General features: G+C 44.2%; 1 long non-coding RNA gene and 1 pseudogene across 1 annotated transcript in view; both read left to right on the top strand.

Annotated features, from left to right (window-relative positions):
- LOC136176876 (uncharacterized) overlaps positions 1 to 15,863 on the top strand; it is a 72,938-nt gene that overhangs the window by 28,756 nt on the left and 28,319 nt on the right. The window lies entirely within an intron of this gene.
- Positions 8,275 to 9,277, top strand: LOC136176501 (small ribosomal subunit protein uS2-like; annotated as a pseudogene).

Raw genomic sequence — 15,863 nt, 5'->3', positions numbered from 1 at the left:
TGTCCAACTCTTTTGTGACCCCATGAACTGTAGCCCGCCAGGCTCCTCTGTCCATGGGACTCTGCAGGCAAGAATACTGGAGTGGTGTGTCATTTCCTTCTTCAGCGGATCTTCTCAACCCAGGGATCGAACCTGGCTCTCATGCATTGCAGGAAGATTTTTTACTGTCTGAGTCACCAGGGTTTGGGACATTATCATGGGGTAAGAGAAAGCCTTGATTCAGAGTGGGTTGGTCTGAATTTCAGATCTGCCATTTCCTAGCAAGAAATGTGATCTTGGAAAAAGTATTCTCTCGACCTCGATTTGTTCATCTTTGAAGTGGAGAAAATGCTACTCTCTTCTCTCTATCAGGATCAATATATCACGTGTTACAGATGATGTATGAAAAATGTTTTTCAGAGGTCTTTGTTCTCAAAGAGTGTGCACTTGGGAAGGCAAACTATATAATCCAAAGTAAATATTATGTACTCAGGTGAGGTCTTAGCACAGCAACCTTGTCAGTCTTTCTTTTCCACTGCATAAAATGTAGACATTGGACTAGATGATCTCTAAGGGGCCTTTAGTTCAGAGATTTTGTGATTTTGTTGTGGGCTATTTAAGATTTTTAAAAAGTCACTAAGGGCCATGACTGGTATTAGATTCCAAGCCGCAGGGACCCAGGACAGCATTTAATATACCTCTGGGTCACTTGGGAAATGTACACAAAAGACACACGTATTCTCCTTGAATATAAGATAAAGGAAAGTGACAGGATAATTACGTTTTTGTATAATTCTCATCTTAAAAGCAGGAAGTATCAACGGAGAAAGAAAAGGAACAAAAACCAAGCATTGAACTCTGGAAAGTTTACGTGCGATCAAGGCAGATGGACTCTGTTCACAATGGACTGTCAATCCTTGACTAAACAGTCAGACAAACACTTAAGAGAAACTCAAAGCCAGTTGTAAGGTAAATGGCGGAGAAGGCTTTTTGCCCACTCCGTTGGGCTAAAAGCTTCTGGACAAGAGCTCAGGGCTTACAGACAAGAGGAAACAGCAGTGGGGGCTGTATCGGGGAGTAAAAGCAGAGGCATGGAGTAAACAAGACACTCTGCTTGTTGAAAAGCCACTCTTAGCAAACCCTGCCTTTTACTTCTAAAGCAGTGCAGCAGGAAGCTTCAGAAAATGAGCCGCGCCAGCCAGGAAAACACGGAGCCACACTGCCCTGCACGTGCGTCTCCTGCCTGTTCCTGTCTTGCTGCCATGATGCTGAAGCATGAGATTAATGTGCTTCTTCCCTATACGAAGGAGCACGGACTTGAAGGGATGCAGCCTTGGGAGAGGTGGGACAGCAGAGGCGCTCAGGTCTGACATCAGGCAGGCTTCGTGTGCACCCTGGGGCATGTCACCTCACCTCTCAGGGCCTCAGCCTGCTCATCTGTGCAGTGGGGACAATAATAGTGACCACCCTGTGGGGTTGTCCTGAGGACGGAAGATAACACACTTCAAGTGTTTAATACCAGACTTGGAGCACTGTGATACATTCTGAGTCAACATTAGATATAATTACCATTATTGTTTATTACGTTTATTTTGAAAACTGCATTGGTGTGGAAATACGAGGTAGCTCTGCCTAGCAAGCGTAGAGAGTAATTTTTAGTCACCTTCCTCTGTGACTCTGGGAACCTTTGGATGTAGTCCGAAGATCACCCTAGGAAGATCCACCCCGTGGCCGCTCTTTCCCGCCCCGTGTCTCCTGTAAGTGCAGCCGGCCTCCAGGGTCCCGTTAAAACAGCATTTCCTCCAGAGACCCTCAGTCCAAGATAAGTCCCCCCACCCCCATTTCTTTCATAACCCTTACCACATTGTAATTGGGTGTGATATATGTGATTATTTATTGAATGTGCAAACAATGTAATTTTTTAAGAAGTTAGAAACATGACTTTCCTCTAAATGTGTAGTGAGTCCATGTCAATGATTTATCTAAGTCAAGAGATGAGCAGGATGGGGCTGTTCACAGAGTGTTTGTCAGCTAGGTAAGGCCTGCTGAAGCTAGTTTGCTGCCTCCCAGGCAAAATAGGTTAATGCTTGCCAGGCAATAACACTGAGAGTTGTGGGGTTATGTTTTGTACTAGACAAAAATCATTCGCTTCTCCAGTAGATCTAAGCCTACAAGTTAATATATAACCTCACAGAGTTTTGGCTTGTATCAGTGCTAAGTGATAAACCAAATAAAAGTACATTCTGCTGGAGAATGAAGTAACCCCTGGGGTGGTGGTAAAGCTTCCGCATGGCTTTGAAAAGACATGCAGTCATCTTTATGCCTTATTTCCAATATTTGAGTTGTTTTTCTTAACAAATGTCTATCTCCTCATTTTATTCTTTAAAGCAATATGCTTATTACTCTTAATGATAAAGCATTTCTTATTAAAACCAAGAACAAAAAGGTACATTTACATATCATTGTTTAGGATGCCCAATACAACAAAATTTAAAGTAAATGTTGACAGGAAGGCAAAGAGTCTACATATGGTACTAAATAAAAAATTAAGTAAAATGAAAAATATGCCATGACATTGGTGAAGAGACAAAATAGGGAAATAAAACCTGTTTTAGTACCATAATTGATATTTGACTTATAATTTTCACTGAAAGAACAAGCCAGCAAAATAGACAAGAAGATTGACAAAGGGTAATAACAAGATAGCATTCTTGACAGATATTCAATCTATTTGTAAACAAAACAAAGTATCCTTGCCTTAAATATATAGAACTATCAATAGAAAGGGCTTCCCAGGTGGAACTAGTGGTAAAGAACCTGCCTGCCAGTGCCAGGAGACATGAGAGATGCGGGTTCAATTCCTGGGTCAGGAAGAGCTCCTGGGGGATGGCATGGCACCCCACTCCAGTATTCTTGCTTGGAGAATCCCATGGACAGAGGAGCCTGGTGGGATGCAGTCCACAAACAGTTGGACATGACTGAAGCAACTCGGCGCGTACATCAGTGGAAAGATAGACAAGGCTCCGGAAAGGACTCTAGTCCAGCAGCAGGCAGGCCCCATGGTGCGGGGACCCTGTGGTCCTGTGACCCCAGCCCTGCACGGTGCCTGGGGTCTGCACCGAGCCTCTGGGTTTGGGGAAGGCCTGTGCTGTCCCAGTCGTAACATCTTATTGGCTGTACCCTCTGGGGGTGCCTTGGCCCCCTGACTGGACCCGGTCCCCTTGGTAGGGTTGGTCCCCTAAGCTCATGTCCAGTGTCCGAGATTTTAATTCTGCATTTTTGTATTTAAATCCAAAAGATTGAGCTATCATTTAATTTTTGTCACGGTGCCTTTAGGTTTTATGATCAAAGCCACATTTACTTCATAAAAACAAAATGCTATTATCTTTCTCTCTCTCTATATATATATTTTTTTAATTTACTTATTTATTTTTGGTTGCCCTGGGTCTTCATTGCTGGTGTGGGCTTCCTCTTATTGTCACAAGCAGGGGCTGCTCTCTAGCTGCGGTTCGCGGGCTTCTCTCTGCAGAGGCTTCTCTTGTTGAGGCCCACGGGCTTAGTTGCCCCGTGGCATGTGGGATCTTCTCCGGCCAGGGGTCGGACCAGGGAGAAGAATGCATCTCTGAGAAGGTGAGGTCTGAGTAGAGACCTGAAGGAGTGGCGGGGGGCGTGGGTGAGGACGTGCACGCAGGTCCGGAGGTGCGGACGGTCTTCAGCCTTGCCAAGAACAGGAGCTGGTCAGGGCATCCGTGCGGCGGGGGTGAGCTGGGGCACCAGTCGAGAGCACGGGAAGCGAGGTGGGGTGGCCGAGCCCTGGAGAGCCTTGCAGGCCACGGAGGGGTAGCCTGTACTTGAGTGACCCGGGAGCCACTGAGGGCCACGGGGATTTTGAGCAGGAAGGTGACTTGATATAATGTATTTTAAAAGAGTTGTTGCTCTCCTGTCTATAATTTATTCGGAATACTCTGACATGGGTTGCAACACTGATGACCTTGATTTCATTATGGGTTGACGAGATCAGTCACTAACATGTTATTACTGAGTATATTTAAGAATTCTATTCAGTGCCACAATAGAACAGGAAGTGGTGCCTTCCGGAGGCGGAGACAACCCAGTGGAGACTTAGAAAGCTGTTGGCCCGTGTCTCCCTGGTGGACCCAGGTCTTAGTTCCCGTGTGCGGGTGTGTGAGCGAGGTCAGTTTCCTCCCACAAGCATGCGCCTACAGTGAGCTGTCTTCTGCGGGCAGTTCTGCTTAGCTCTGGGTGTCATGTAACTTAGGGGGCTTGGATACATCCCAGCAGTGACTTTCCAAGTGTGGTCCCAGACCACATCAGCATGACCTGAGGCGCTGTCGGAAATGCAGGGTCTCAGTACCCATCCCAGGCCTGCAGAATCAGGAACCCTGGGGCAGGCTCCATAAATCTGTACATTAGCAGGCACTCTGGGTAATTCTGGAGTTTTAAAACCCCGCTAATGTTGGAGAATGACTCCATCATGGTGCCAGGTCCTGGTTGGGGCAGCTGGTCTGCACTGCCCTCAGTCCACAGGGGGCAGCTGAGGCCTCTGGTGCCCCTTTGGTGGTGCACACAGGTCAGCAGGGTCCTCATTCCAGACGGCAAGCTCTTTCCGGTCAGCCTCTGTCTCTGTCTCAGCTGAGTTCTGTGCGGTCCTTAGATGCGCTCTGTCCGTGATGGTTCTGTTTTATTGGGTCATGGGAAATTTTGTGGCGGTATTATCTAAACTCGGGCTGCCTGTGGCTGGCCTCTCTCAGTCTTGCAAAATTATCCTGCCACGTCTTTGCTACTTTGAGGCTAGGGGAACTCGTCCACACATGTCCATTTCTCTTACAGGTCTTGATGACTTCACTGTCTTTGTTCAAGAATGGGAGGCCAAGTCCTCTCTGCTCTCATTGCCCCAAACTTAACTGCAGTTTCTATTCTTACTTTGGGCTCCTCGATGGGACAAGTGCAGGATTTCTCAGGACCTGTCAGAGTCTGAATGCATTTCATGTCATGTCTTCCCTCAGCAATTAAGGGAATGTTTTTTAGGCTCAGGCAAGAAAGCCTGCTTAGTTTTAGGCAGTTTAGGCTTACAGCACAAGCCATCCACCATCAGGGTAGAATGAAGACACCTTGGGAGAAGATTGCAAATAATATCTTCACTCCCTATGCTGACAAAGCAAACATGTCGCTTTTAATAATTAATGGAAACATAGAACTATGACTATGATGCATCTTCTTTGAAGAACTTTACCTGTTTATGTGCCAAATGCCTCTCTAATGCTTCTCAGATGCCCTGAATCTGGGAAGCCTGGACTCTGTCCTCTGTTGTGGTGACTCAGGTTGCCCACCGCTTTTGTGTCCCTGACCACTGCCAAGCCCTTCATGGGCCAGTGAGCCGTGATGCTGTGGGTTTGGTGGTGACTGCATCATTTACAGAGTAAGTCTGCTTTTTTGGCCCTAATTATGTTGCAACAACTATAGTTATTATTATCTGACATCAGAGGTGTTACAAATATGAGGGCAAATGAATGATTGAAACCTAGTATTTGCTTTTGAGCTGATCTGGATGATCCAGACTAGCTTTAGGGGAAATTTTAAAATTATTTATGGAATGAAACCAGAAATTAAAAGTTTTTTAAAATGAAAACTTTGTGTACTTCTGAGACTATGTCCTTAGCTGCCCCAGGGATACTTGGGTTCAAGTTGAGAATAAACTTTCTTTGAATGTCTGGGGTCATTGTTGTTGTTCAGTTGCTCGGCTGTGTCCGACTCTTTGCGACCCCATGAACTATAGCCCACCAGGCTCCTCTGTCCTTCCTTATCTCCCGGAGCTTGCTCAGACTCATGTCTACCGAGTCAGTGACCATTGGCCTTATACTGATGTGCCGCAGACACCATGCTTTTGGGATCATGTTGGGATCATGGTGCCGCTTGCCCGCGCCTCCCGCCCCAGTTTTCCCGTCCACGTGAGATGTATTTGTGCATGGTTTCAGGGAGAGAGTGTGGTCTTATTTCTGGAGAGAAAAAAGCCGGCACTTGGATGTGAAATGAAGGAATTCCTGGGAAAGATGAGGTTGATTGCAATGGAAATGTCTTAGTGACAAACTCGTTGTCACTCATCCTTTATAGACATGTGGCTCGTGATCTCCATTTGAAGGAAAAATGTCGCGCCAGCACATTTTTAGTCTTGCTTGTAATCCGCAGTGGCTTGGAGCGGTCAGAGTCTAATCGTGCCTGCTTTTGACAGGCATTCAGAGTACGGCATCTTCCTAGCTCTGAATCTCACAAAGTGGCATGCAGAAGAAACCAAGCGCCAGCCATAGGACTTCAGAAGAGTCCAGACCTCCCTCCTGACTGTCCACCGCGCTTCTTTCCTTCCCTGGCTGCTTCCCACAGGGGACGAACATGGCTTTTGCTAACACTGATTGGACTAAGAAATGATTTTCTGAGAAGTGGGAGGGGGATCAACTCCTTGCAAAGTATTTTTTCAAAGTTCTGTTCTTCTCTAATCTCTGAATTGCCGGAGAAGCCTCTCAAGCTGTCTGCTGGCCGCGATTTTTGGCCACGTCGTTACTCAAGCCAAGCTGATTAAGACTAATTTTGGTCAAAATAAATTCGTGTCTGGGCAGACAACCAATGTGCAGAGTCTCAGCCAGAGACAATTAAATCAAGATTCATCTTATGGAGATGCTTAATAACTACTGTGGTATTCAGCACAATCCTGATGAACCACTGGCAGCATCATGTTCCCAGAGTGTAAGGCGATCCTAGAATTTATTTGCTGTCTTTCTTCTCACTTTAGAGTTGCTCTTTGGTTCTGGCACATTATTCCCTCTGGTGATGGTTTCAGATCAGCTCGTCTGATTCATGGCTGCACAGAGGAGGTTTTCTCCGGAGCTAGTCAGATAATTGTTGAAAAAGAAAACGTGGCGAGACAGATGGTAGACTTTATTTTACTGGCTCATCTGCTTTTGCAGGGGATGATTATATATTCAAAGTAAGTGGCACCAGAAGTCGTATTTCACTGAGGTTCATCTCACGTGTTTCCTTTTGGAGAACCTAAAATATGGCTTCAGGGACAGGTTAAACCTCAGCAAGTGCAGGGAGCCGGCCCCCTAGAACATGGCCATGATGTGGCCTGAGGCTGAAGATGAGGTCCGAGGGGTCACTGGCTTTGACTTTCTGGTCCCTGTGCTGCCTCACTTTCAGATGAGAGTGTAGTTTTGGCTTGAACTCCTTGAGTGACGGAATCTTCTCTACTTCCACTTTTGACGGTTCAACTTTGACATCATTCTGTCTTCTTCTGGGCTGATATTAACCTCTGAATGATTTCCATCCATTCATTCTAGCTGCGCTCTTTGGAAGCAACATGGAAGCAGTTGGTTTCCTGTTTCACCGAGGGTGTCTCGGATGTGAGTCTCAGGTCTTCTGCAGCGTAAATGTTCCCGCTTCCTTGGATCATTCCCCATTTGAAATGGATTGGTTCCCTGGTTCATGAGCCCTCCAAATTAGAGGAACCCAAAAGAGATGGAAATCTTTTGCTGTAAATTTGCTTAATCTCCTTATGTAGCCCAACAGATAGAATATTCAATTCCAGACTCATAAAAATGAGAGAGGTGTGTGAACCTGGTTTTAAAGGAGAGAGCCGGGGCAGTGGGCTCAGCAGACTCCTCTCAGGCTTCCCGTTCCTGTCCCAAGAGGCTCCCTGCAGGCCAGGCCCGGCTCTCTGAAGATTGTTGCCTCCTATTGAGGAGACATAGTGGCTCTAGCCGGGCCCTTTAAATACATCACTCCAGCCTGGCTTATGAATGCACGGATTTCTAGATCAGAGGTTTCCAGAACTTTGATGGAGAATTGGGGACTCCTTAGAGACAGATTTGCTCTGGAGATTTGAGGTGGCGGAATGGACAGACCTATTTAACCAGAGCCTTGTCTCTCATTTATCATTTTTTTTTTTTTTTAGTTTCGTATTAGATGTCATTCATTAGAAAATAGGCTTGGCAGCTGGAAGATGATTTAACACCAAGGAGTTGACCCCTTTCTCTCTTTTCTCCCCTTAGTCATCTCTAGACTATCTCTGCTTTCACGTCTGGGTTCTGAAGCTCTAAGTTGTGTGCCTCACCAGATTTCATCATTTAATGCCCATCATCACATGGGAAATACCATAATAGGAGCGACTCAGGGAAGAGATAATTAAAACCTGGCAGTTTCGGGATGGGAGGAGGGGAATCTCAGGTGTAGGACTTGAGATAAGCATAATCCTCTTTGTTTCATGATGGTTAAAATCATCAGTCTGGCTTTCGGAGCTGCCCTGAGAGGGGTCCATACGGCGTTGTTCTCGATTCCCATCGTAACTTAAAGGGAAGCTTTCACAATGTCCGGAGCCCTTGATGTCCTGCAAATGAAGGAGGAGGATGTCCTCAAATTCCTTGCAGCAGGAACCCACTTAGGTGGCACCAACCTTGACTTCCAAATGGAACAGTACATCTACAAAAGGAAAAGTGATGGCATCTACATCATAAATCTGAAGAGAACCTGGGAGAAGCTTCTGTTGGCAGCACGGGCCATTGTTGCCATTGAAAACCCGGCTGATGTCAGCGTCATATCCTCCAGGAATACTGGCCAGCGAGCTGTGCTGAAGTTTGCGGCTGCCACTGGAGCCACTCCCATCGCTGGCCGCTTCACTCCGGGAACCTTCACTAACCAGATCTAGGCCGCGTTCAGGGAGCCAAGGCTTCTGGTGGTCCCCGATCCCAGGGCTGACCACCAGCCCCTCACAGAAGCCTCTTACGTTAACCTGCCCACCATTGCTCTGTGTAACACAGACTCTCCTCTGCGCTACGTGGACATCGCCATCCCATGCAACAACAAAGGAGCGCACTCAGTGGGTCTCATGTGGTGGATGCTCGCCCGGGAAGTTCTGCGCATGCGTGGCACCATCTCCCGAGAACACCCATGGGAGGTCATGCCGGATCTCTACTTCTACAGAGATCCTGAAGAGATTGAGAAAGAAGAGCAGGCAGCAGCTGAGAAGGCTGTGACCAAGGAGGAGTTTCAGGGAGAATGGACTGCTCCAGCCCCAGAGTTCACCGCCACTCAGCCCGAGGTGGCAGACTGGTCCAAGGGCGTGCAGGTGCCTTCCGTGCCGATTCAGCAGTTCCCCACGGAAGACTGGAGTGCTCAGCTTCCACTGAAGACTGGTCTGCAGCTCCCACCGCTCAGGCCACTGAATGGGTAGGAACCACCACGGAGTGGTCGTAAGCTGTTCTTTCACAGACTTCCACCAAGATGGAAAATAAACCATTTCTAAAAAAAAAAGAAAATCATCAGTCTGCCATGACCCTTCTCTTGCTTTCCTTCTTTTTTTCTCTTGATTGCTTCCATGTAGACACTCAGTCTAATGCTCTTGATATGTGTAAATCTGGTGTTCCTGTGCATGTGTTTGAGGTTACATCCGTTCTATGGTGTGGTCTCATTTCATGAGTGTCTCTGTATGCAGGTCTGGCTCAGTGTTTCTGATGCTTCAGTGATTTCTTTGGTAGGAAGCCCTCCACCCAGTATTCTTCTCCTCTTCCCTAGCCTGAACTGCAGAATCTGGGATGCTCAGAGGACCATTCCTCTAGACCCATGTGAGAGTTTAGGGTGTGTTCCAGGGATGGAATTATGTGTAGAGTCATTGGCTACAGGAAAAATGGAGTGAACCAATTGACACTCTCAGCAGGAGATGAGGTCCTCATCTTTTAATATTCTTATTAACACTTGGTATTTCTATTTGCCTAGTTAGTGTATGTAAAGTGGTGTTGATTTTCCTATTTCTGATTGCTAGTGAGTTAGGGGATTTCTATATATTTGTTAGCCATTTGGGCTTCTCTTTCTATACATGTTCTATTTTTCTATTGTATTTCATGCTTCTTTTTTTTCTTATTGATTTGGAAAACCTGCCTGTTTATTCTTGATACTAATCCTATGACATTCAGACATTGCCAGTATTGTAAAAATTTTCTCTCTAATGTTATCTGGGCTCGGTGGCTACTATTTGGTTGAAGCCTTTTGTTGTCTTCTTTTAATTGCAGGTGAGAGTGAAAGTTGGATAGAAGAGGCTCTTATTGCTTTCCTGTGGAAAATTCCACAAGTGCCTTCAGTTTAGTAACTTATCCTCATGTCTATGTGCAGTTTAAATGTATTTTCCAGATGTCAGATAGAGGCCTGTCTTCAGAGTTAGGTGAAATTGCATTGAAAATTCTTCTTTCAAGTGTTTGAAACCAGATAAAGAAGCTCTCATGAATTCTGGGATAATGTTTTATCATGAAGCCCTTTGCCCGGGGCTTCTGTTCTTCCATATCAAGATGGTAACTGAAGACCCTTTTTATTTGTTTTTGTAAGACATTCACTTGTGTCATACAAATTTGCCGATTTTATCTAATTTTATCTAATCATTCGCCACATGATTATCTGAAGTTCTATCTGAAGTCCAGTCCGTATGATGTCCCATCTTGAAACTGAAGTGTTTCCCTGTGTCCTCTCTGTAGCCCCTCCGCCTCCACTGCTGTAAATTCTCCTCTGATTTTGCATAGCAGTTTGGCTATCCCCAAATTTAACAACTCACTCAGACCCTCAAATGCTTAGCGAAACAAAATGTCCTCTTGGTAGACTGACAACTCTAGAAGTCAGCTGAGTTATAAATTGGTCCTGTCAAGACAAACAGACTCAAGGGATTAGATCTGATAGAGAGAGTGCCTGAAGAACTATGGACAGCGGTTCATGACACTGTACAGGAGGCAGTGATCAAGACCATCCCTAAGACAAAGAAATGCAAAAAGGCAAAATGGTTGTCTGAGGAGAACTTACAAATAGCTGAGAAAAGAAGAGAAGTGAAAGGCAAAAGAGAAAAGGAAAGATATATCCATCTGAATGCAGAGTTCCAAAGAATAGAAGGAGAAGTAAGAAAGCCTTCTTCATTGATCAATGCAAAGAAATTGAGGAAAACAATAGAATGGGAAAGACTAAAGATCACTTCAAGAAAATGAGAGATACCAAGGGAACATTTCATGCAAAGATGGGCACAATAAAGGACAGAAATGGTATGGACCTAACAGAAGCAGAAGATATTAAGAAGAGGTGGCAAGAATACACAGAAAAACTGTACAAAAAAGATCTTCATGATGCAAATAACCACGATGGTGTGATCACTCAGCTAGACCCAGACATCCTGGAATGTGAAGTTAAGTGGGCCTTAGGAGGCATCACTATGAACAAAGCTAGTGGAGGTGATGGAATTCCAGCTGAGCTATTTCAAATCCTAAAAGATGATGCTGTGAAAGTTCTGCACTCAATATGCCAGCAAATTTAGAAAACTCAGCAAAGGCCACAGGACTGGAAAAGATCAGTTTTCATTCTAGTCCCAAAGAAAGGCAATGCCAAAGAATGTTCAACTACTGCACAATTGCACTCATCTCGCGTGCTAGCAAAGTAATACTCGAAATTCTTTAAGCCAGTCTTCAGCAATATGTGAACTGAGAACTTCCAGATGTTCAAACTGGATTTAGAAAAGGCAGAGGAACCAGAGATCAAATTGCCAACATCCGTTGGATCACAGAAAAAGCAAGAGAGTTCTAGAAAAACATCTACTTCTGCTTCATTGACTATGCTAAATAAAACCTTTGACTATGTGGATCACAACAAACTGTGGAAAATTCTTCAAGAGATGGGAATACCAGATCACCTTACCTGCCTCCTGTGAAACCTGTATGCAGGTCAAGAAGCAACAGTTAGAACTGGACATGGAACAATGGACTGGTTCCAAATTGGGAAAGAAGTACATCAAAGCTGTATAATGTCACCCTGCTTATTTAACTTATATGCAGAGTACATCATGAGAAACACTGGGCTGGATGAAGCACAAGCTGGAATCAAGATTGCCAGGAGAAATATCAATAACCTCAGATATGCAGATGACACCACCCTTATGGCCGAAAATGAAGAGGAACTGAAGAGCCTTTTGATGAAAGTGAAAGAGGAGAGTGAAAAAGCTGGCTTAAAACTCAACATTGAAAAAATGAAGATCATGGCATCCAATCCCATCACTTCATGCAAATAGATGGGGAAACAATGGAAACAGTGACAGACTTTATTTTTTTGAGCTCCAAAATCACTGCAGATGGTGACTGCAGCCATGAAATTAAAAGACACTTGCTCCTTGGAACAAAAGCTATGAGCAACGTAGACATTATATTAAAAAGCAGAGACATTACTTTGCCAACAAAGGTCCATCTAGTCAAAGCTATGGTGTTTCCAGTAGTCATGTATGGATGTGAGAATTGGACCATAAAGAAAGCTGAGCACCAAAGAACTGATGCTTTTGAACGGTGGTGTTGGAGAAGACTCTTGAGAGTCCCTGGACTGCAAGGAGATCAAACCGGTCAATCCTGAAGGAAATCAGTCCTGAATATTCATTGGAAGGACTGATGCTGAAGCTGAAACTCCAATACTTTGGCCACCTTGTGTAATAACTGATTCACTGGAAAAGATCCTGATGCTGGGGAAGATTGAAGGCAGGAGGAGAAGGGGACGACAGAGGATGGGATGGTTGGATGGCATCACCAACTCAATGGACATGAGTTTGAGCAAGCTCTGGGAGTTGGTGATGGACAGGGAAGCTGGAGGTATTGCAGTACATGGGGTCTCAAAGAGTTGGACACAACTAAGTGACTGGACTGAACTGAAAAAAAATTATTCTTCAGTGTTGCAACACCAATGATGATTTTGCAGTAGACACAACCTAATGAGATGGTAGCCTGTCTTCAGGGTGTACACGTTTTTTTGGGTTAGAGCAGAGGAGCCTCTTGGGAAGGGGAATGGAAAACATTTCCTGAGTTTCCTTTGCTCTTTTGTCGTAAGCTAAGTCCATGATAGTCTTATCAGGGCAAGTTGTAAAAATGACATGGATCTTCGGGCCCTATGTGTTCTGACATTTTGTCAACTGCATGATGTTGGATGAGTTACTTATTCACACTGAGTCTCCATTTCCCTGTTGTCAGATTAAGGTGTGAACACTTACCTTTTGGGTTTATTTGGAGGATTAACAGTAATATAGAGGGTCTGGTATGATTCCTGCCTTTGATTAGGTTTCCTTACCCGGTGGGCTGTTGCTGTATGCTCCGTGTAGCAGTGGAAAACTCTGGAAGGCAGCACCAACACCCGGCCCACCCTCTGGCATAACTGCTGGGCTTCTGGAGTGGAGAGTAAATGATGAGTGCTATTTTTGTCAGAGTGCTGGAGAAAACGAAGGTGAATTTCCTGAAATGTGCAATTAGATTCTCATGAAGCAGCTCACGTATGAATGAATGATCCTTGGTTTGGGGTTCTTCATCTTTTGACATAACTCATTGTTACAAAGATTTTATTTGGCTTTGACTTCAGATAATGGTAAGAAATCCTAAAAGCTCTCTTCAAGGCTAAAGATCCCCCTACAGAAAATTCTGAAATCCTTAAAATTCAAATAAACTTTCATATCTACAACAAAAAGACTAAAGCATCTTTCTGGGATTCATAGTAAAGTTGAGGGGTGTTTTTAATGTCTATATATCTGTTGGGATTTAAGGGCATAAGAATTTTCAGATTTGCTAACTTGAAGATGCTTTACTCTGTATGCCTCTCCCTCTCTTTGCAATTAGTAGGAAAAAAGTCAAAACAAAGATGATTATCCTAAAAAAGAAGAGTGTTCATTGCAAATCATCTGACTCCACTTTTCATATGTATTGATTCTAAAAATGTTTCCACCAAAGTGAAGTTTTGTACAGAAAAAAAAATACCAAATTTCTATTGACTTCTACAAAATTTTTAGCCAGATACTTATGTGGAAAAAAATTTGGCCTTGAAATGAGTCACCAGTAAGAAAAGCTAATATTGTATAATTAAGTCGATAGTCTGCTTAGTTTTTTTCAGCTATGCTAGGAAAATGTAGCCAAGTGGACAATTTGCATGACAAGTTTATATGAAATTAAGAACCCCTACATGTCCAAAGGGCTTCTCAGTGGTGCGGTGGTAAAGAATCTGCTTGCCAGTGCAGAAGACATGGGTTTGATCTCTGAGTTGGGAAGATCCCCTGGAGACAGAAATGGCAACCCACTCCAGTATTCTTGCCTGGGAAATCTCATGGACAGAGGAGTCTGGTGAGCTAGAGTCCATGGGGTCCCAAAAGAGTTGGACATGACTTAGCAACTAAACAACAGCACATTCAAATTTATGGTACAGTGAAACAGAGGTTTGTTTGTTTGCAAACTTTGCAATTCTCTTTGGAACTTGGCCAATCAGTGGAACTTGTTGGCTGGAGGATCCCCGCTATCAGATCATTGCAGATCCTCTAAGTCCTGTTTACCTGCCCAGGGCCCAGGGCCATTTGTTTCACGCCACTTGCCACCTGGTCTGTCACCCAGTCTAGATGGACTGTGCCCAGTGGTGGGAGTGGAGAGAACTTTCTCCACTTGGGAGGTTGCTTTTGCTCCTGAAGCATGAGACCCCACTGGAGCTGCTCTGGGGCCAGGCATGTGCAGCCTAGCAGAGGGGAGTTCAGTGCTTTGAACAGAGAGTGGGGGATGACAGCAGGCAGTAATTGATTCCCTCAGTCCCACGTGAGCCACCTGGAGATGTAGTGGTCTGTCTGGCCCCTTGGAAGATGGTCTTGTACGATGGAGTAGTCAGTTGTACTCAGGGTGGCCAGCTCTTGTGTTTACTCTCTTTCCTTCCTTGTCTCATTTTTTTCCTTCCATTACTGTTTCCTTTGGAGCGATTATCTCTAATAGCTCTTATCTCTAAATAATAGAGATAATAGCTATTATCTCTAAAACTGTATATATAGCATATAAACTAGCTAACTAGTAGTTAGCATATAAACTCTGCCTTCTGGAATCAAGGCTAAGACAACTTTCTTCTCATTTTGATATAGCATTCAGGCAATACCATTTTACTGATAGAGACTTCATTTCTGACTTCACTTCATACTATGTAAATAGATTCTGTCTTTCAGGAGTATAAGGTAAAACATTTATACTCACAGATCCTTAGATATCTGGAAAACTCTCCATTTCAGTAGTTCTACTGAGTTTTGCTTCAGTTTAAGCAACATTTAATGTGTCAGAATTTGTGTACATGAACTTAATGACAATTCTACTTATTTACAGAGCCACCATGCCTGAGTAGCTAAATAGGAAACCAGGATGAACTGTCATCTCAAGAAGGGAAAGCAAACCAATTTTGGCCTCTGGCTTCTCATCAATAGAACTGTGCAGGTTTGTGCCATGACAACACCTCCATTACTCAGGTCAAGCTGTTAGCTACTACATCAGTTTTGCATCAGCTTTGCCTGTGTAATGGGCTTAATAATAGTTCCAAAAAAAAAAAAAAAAAGAATAGTACCTAGCTGGAATATATGTGTAAAAAACTCTCCAAATGAGAATGAATAAAGTAATTTCTTGGGGGGGAGGAAATATGTTCATTAGGGTAGAGTTGAGAACGTATGTAATGTAGAAAAGAGACAGATATAAAATTTATACACAGTCCTTTGAACAGAGAGTGGGGAAACTCTCAAAATGGTACTCTGAACTGATCTAGTCCGGGGAAATGATAAATGCTTGCTCCATCTAGGCCTCTTTCATGAGCTAGGTAGGATATTATCAAACACTTTCTTTGGAGTCTTTATATGGCTCATGTCCTGGCTGAATGGTGTTGAGCTTCCTCTCTCTTCAGGAGACTTGTTGCTGTACCAAAAATGGAGGTGCTTTCAGACTTAATGATTGGTGTGGACATTTCTTCTTTTACTTACTCACTGTTCCTCCCATTTCTTATAGTAGCAAGACAGACTTTTCTTTGGGGAACCATTCCTG

The sequence above is a fragment of the Muntiacus reevesi genome, chromosome 10 (assembly GCF_963930625.1).
Source record: "Muntiacus reevesi chromosome 10, mMunRee1.1, whole genome shotgun sequence".
Classification (NCBI taxonomy): domain Eukaryota; kingdom Metazoa; phylum Chordata; class Mammalia; order Artiodactyla; family Cervidae; genus Muntiacus; species Muntiacus reevesi.
Note: the sequence above shows the minus strand (reverse complement) of the source record. Positions and strands in the feature narration are given on the sequence as shown.